Source organism: Erythranthe guttata, chromosome 5 (assembly GCF_056151865.1).
Source record: "Erythranthe guttata isolate IM_541 chromosome 5, IM_541, whole genome shotgun sequence".
NCBI lineage: Eukaryota > Viridiplantae > Streptophyta > Magnoliopsida > Lamiales > Phrymaceae > Erythranthe > Erythranthe guttata.
This window is the reverse complement of record NC_142537.1, coordinates 10,459,773-10,465,772: the sequence shown is the minus strand read 5'-3', so window position 1 is coordinate 10,465,772 and position 6,000 is coordinate 10,459,773.

Genomic DNA, 6,000 nt, shown 5'->3' with positions numbered 1-6,000 from the left:
GAGTGGAATTGCATCCACCAAATAGGCAAGGCGTGCCTTACTTTCATATGCACCAATCTCATCCCCACTCGCTCGTTGGCTCAAATGAACCATGAAAGGTGTGCTCTTGCGTATTTCATTTTAAAAGGCACACCAATCAACATTGGAGAAATCACATCCGACCGCTTTTGGATATCCATGACCAACAACTACAAAGGGCTTTATTTACCTTGTCTCGTTACTGGCTTATGCAAGAAAGCCAGGGTTCCAACCAAACCGATGGATATTGACACACAAATCCGAAAGCCGATTAGTAACCTTGCGGCCCAACAATTCAAAGCACCCATCTATGGTGGACAACAAATCGCTCCACCCGAGGGTCCAAGAACAAGTTCGGATCACCGTTTTCAAAGGCGAATGGAGCGGGAATTGGTGATTGCTCGAAATCGGTTAGCCACGGTGGAGAACAAAGTTAGCACAATCGAATCCCTTCAACGGTGGTCGGAGAAGATGCTCCAAGCTATTGTACGCCATTTAGTATGCGGTACCCCTGAGTGCGCCGAACCGGGCCAGATGCCCGCACCGATTCTTGAGCCAGTACCCGAGCCATTTGAGGACGAGGAGGATGGTGATGCTCACGAGCAAGGCGGAGGTGGCGAGACGATTAATCTAGAAGGGAAAATTAAGGACTAGTTGTTGAATTGTTTTGAAAGCTCGGTCCATTGTCTTAAGAGAAAAAGTGGAGACTCTTGAACTCTTAAGAATCGAGTTTATTAAGGTCCTTAGAGGTGAATTCATTTTTTCAACGCCTATCTTTCAAATTTTGGCGTAATCACCTCAATTCATGAAGAATAGCCACATATACCCATATTTCCTATCTCGAACCAAAGAACCTTACAATTGAAAGCCACAAATCCCCAATGATCCCAATAGCTTAGTGTTCAATATTAGGGGAGTAGAATAATTTGGTGAGTATTTGGAGTCAAACATATGCATGTAAGTATAAATTCTTTCTATCTTTAATTTGCAAATATTCGATGCTTGAAGCAATTGTATGATTTGTGGTTTTTGGTGATATTGAGTGACTAAGTGCTGTTGAATGTTGAGCTTGCGAATGCCTAAGAATTTTCATCATAATTACAAGTTCTGAAAACGTGAAGTTGATCATTGATCTATGTAGATGTTGTAATTGAGTTATTTGCTTATGAATAGATTTTACTTGAGGACAAACAAAAGATCAAGTTTGGGGGTGTGTTAAGTGTATATTTTTACACTTAATCGTACCTTTTAATTGGAGCTTTTGGTGTGTTTTAACGATAATTGGTGCTTAAAATGTTGATTATTTGTATCTTAGGTACAAATTGAAGAATTGGAAAGGTATGGGGTCAAAACTGCAATTTCGGAGAAAATATGGGCCAAAAGTGAAAAAGTCGAAAATCTGAAGATTTGAAGCCCAGACGGCCGTCCGAGTTTTAGCACTAAATTTGGCATGGCCGTCCGAGATCACGAGGAGGCGCAGTAATTACACAAGGAAACTGCCTTCTTCCCCAAGTTTTCCACCCTATATAAGACCAAGCCAAGCACACAATTGGGGATCTTTTTCGACACGTAATCTAGGAGCAAGAGAACGGAGCAACGAAGACAAAGACTTGACGAATCTTCATCATAGTTCTCCTTTTACTTTCATTTTCAACTTTTATGAATTTTCATATTTTTATTATGCTTTTCGTAGAGAACATGAGTAGCTAAGTTTTTAATCTAGGATTTTATTGGAACCCTATGTGGTGATTCGAACCTATTTTTCTAATATTATGCAAGTTTAATTTCCATGATTATTTCTTCTATTTGATCTTATTTAGTGCATGAACGTAGCTAATTTATGTCTCTATGTGTTATTATTAGAATTGAATCGACAGATCGTTTTAATAATTAGAACAAGGATAGGAGAGCCTTCGAGTAGTTTTCACCGGATGAGTGTGTCAATTGCATGTGGTGTCGTAGACATACAGATATCACCTTAGGTAGCCGTTTACGAGACTTGTTAGTTAATGTTTTATTCATAATTGGTTTGCATAGACATATAGTGAATCGGTTATAAATAATAGACTCATAATACACACGATAGCGGGTTATGAGTAATTTCGTGTCTCGGGTTAATAATCAGGAATTGTAACTTGCATGATAGAGGTTTAATTGGGTGATAAATTATCGCATAGGGGGAAGATAAAATCCTAGATCCTTTTTTTTATTGATATTCTCTCGTGTTTATTTGCTTTTATAATTAGTTTAATTATTTAGTTGATTAAATTTGACAACCCTGCGTAGGCTGGATAATAATCATAATTGTTAGAATTTGGTACTCAGGATTAGATAATTTGAGTATGCCCAGTGGGATCGACATCCGACTCTCACGAGTCCACTTTTACTACTTGTTTGCGATACGTGCACTTGCGTGTTAGGTATTTAGCCCAACATCCCTCACGAGGAATAAAACTTAGTATTCAAAACCAGCAAATTGAAGTGATCCCTTTAAAAACCCAGGAGAAGACGAGAAATGAAATATAAAAATATTATAAACCAAAATAATTATACAAACGCTAATTGAAACACCATAGCGAAACAATTAGATAGAATTGAGAAAAATATACAACCTTTAATTATTCAACAAAATCCTCCTGAAAAAAAAAAAGAAAGAGAGAGAGAGATTCAAAAACCACTTTCTAAGCCATGTCAGATAACACCTTCTAGCGTAAAAAATATTCACGACAACAAGACCGATTTCATTATCAATGCAAAGCCAATTAAGTAGGTTCGAAGCCACAACTTCTATCTCAAGTCATCCAATTGCACCATATACCCCAACTTCCAGTAGTATAGTAATGACTCCGACAATAGTAATGCCATAGACGAGTCCCAAGAAACTAGTGGAAAACAAATAAAACAAATATAAGAAATTCACAAATGTACAACTTGTTAGCATAACACAACAAGAATGTTTAAAAATATGTCAAGATTTGAAACTACAACAAAATCTAAAATGGGTGCTAAAGAGAAGTGAACAAGAATTTGGAACATTTTGTCAACAATTCGACATCAAGCTTATTAACAAAAGAGATAAAACACTACTTAATAAAACACTTAATTCTAAATTAATAAAAGTTTGTGGTCAGAGACCTTCTCAACAAAACCTTTAAACTTTTTTAAATAATACCAATTGAGTAATGCTATATATACTAGTAACGCTTTCAATTACAAATCTCTCTTTATGTTTGCCAAATTATAAATAAATATTTGATCAAATGGTATTTAAAATTTAGTATAAGAAAAATATAAAAACTACTTAATAAAAAAATATGAACTAAAAGCTTGCAGGGAAAAGTTATTCAATAAGTTGTGTGACTTTAGGAATTTCCGAAACTTTTAGAATTTTAATGAATTTCGAGATTCCGAAATTTTTGAGTAACTTTTCGAAATTTTGCCCAAGTGATTTTTCGAAAAGATCGATTCCGACTCATTCTGTTTGACTTTGACCCCAACCCTGCCCCTGGAAAAACGAGGAAGAATTGCATCTCCTAATTAAACATTTGGCAAATGGCAAATATACCAATGACAAGAACACTTAATTAAAAGGGGGACATCCAAGTTTTTTGTCTTGCAAATAAATTAACCTCATTCAAACTTATTTGCAAATAAGGAAACCCTTTTATATATACCAAAATTACCCTCAACTCATTGAAAACCTAATTCAACTTCAATCTCATGATTTACACCACATTTTTTAACAAATTTTGACCCTTATTCCAATTAAGACCTCAATTTTGACAGCCACCGCTAGAGACCGCTGGTCTCAGGCGTTGACTTTCCCTTTTTTTTTTAAATTTGTTTTTTCTTAAAAAAAATGTTTTAATTAATATTATTGTCTTGCCCAGCAACATTATTAGTGTCTCCGACAGTAATTTAACTATCGAAGACAGTAATTTCAGTGTATTAATTAATTTTATCGTCTTGACCTGCAATTTTGCCATCTTCGCCCGTAATATTACAGTCTCCGACCATAATATTACTGTGTCATGCAATAATATTACTGTTTGGGACAGTAATATTAGTAATATTATTGTTTTGGCATTCAATATTACTATCTCAGACAATAATTTTGTTGTTAACATGGTAATTTAGAGATAGAAAGAAAAATTCAAAAAAAAAATCAATGCCGGAGACCGATGGTCAACGGCGGTTGACCGGCCATTAAACAAATTGAGAAAAAAAATTAAATAAAGTCAACGCGGGAGAACCGCGCGGTCAATGCCGGAATTTGGCCCCAAGAAATAAAATTCAGGAAAACAACTAGTTTCTGAAAAAAAAATCAAAAAATTATGAAAATGGGGGTAAGGTGGGCTATTTCGAACCTACACCGGGTGAATATAACCGGGTGTGGGATATGCTAGGGGTGGCAATTTCTCAACTTGGACCGGATCCGATCCGGATCCATGTGGATCGGATTCAAAAGGATCCGGATCCAATATCAACTTATATGAATAGATTTAATGTGGATCGAATTTAGACCGATCCGGATTGGATCCAAATGGATCCATTTCATTTTTAATTCAACTTATGAGGTTGAATATCTCAACTTTTAGGATTTAATATCTCAATTTATGTAGTTTAATATCTCAACTTTTAGGATTTAATATCTCAATTTATGTGGTTTAATAATTAATATATAAACTTTCAAACTCACATTATCACACACACTTTTCAACACACTCTCACACACATACACAACTGTTTAACACACACAGGCCACAGCCCGTTTTACACACACACACACACACACACACACACACACACACACACTGTTTTGCACACACATACACTGTTTTACACACACACACACACCGTTTTACACACACACACACACTCTGTTTTACATATACACACACTGTTTCACACACACACTCACATACACACACTGTTTTACACACACACACACACACACACACTCAAATACACACACTGTTTTACACACACACATTGACACACACACTCACATGCACACACAGCTTCTACACACACTCACATACACACACTGTTTATACACACACACACACACACTCTGTTTTACACACACACACACACGCTCTGTTTTACACACACACACACACACTATTTTACACACACACACTGTTTTACACACACACACACACAATGTTTTACACACACACACACACACACACACACATACACTGTTTTACACACACACACACACACACACGCATACACACACAATTTCTACACACACTATTTTACGCGCACACACACACACACACACGCATACGCACACAATTTCTACACACACACACACACACACACATTATTTTACGCACACACACACACACTCATACACACACACACACTATTTTACGCACACACACACACACTCACACACACACACACACACACACACTATTTTACGCACACACACACACACACACACACTATTTTACGCGCACACACACACGCATACACACACAATTTCTACACACACTGTGTTACACACACACACACTCACACACACACACACACACACACACTATTTTACGCACACACACACACACACTCTGTGTTACACACACACACACACTGTGTTACACACACACACACTATTTTACGCACACACACACTCATATACACTTTTAATTAAAATAATATTTTGACTTTTTTTTTTGAGAAAATTGTTTTGGTATTTAATTGGGTTTTGATTGGATCCAATATGATCCACTTTATTTTGTGGTTAAACTTTTAATGGATTCAAAGTGGATCCACATGGATCCAGTTTTAAAAAAATATCAACTGGATCGGATCCGATTTATTTCAACTAAACTTAATCTAAACCGGATCCTTATGAACCGAACCGGATCTAATCGGATCCATGAAACCGGATCCAAATTGCCACACCTAGGATATGCTGACGCGTGGCATTCTTTATTATTTTTTTATTTATTTTATTCGTCTCTTTCTTTA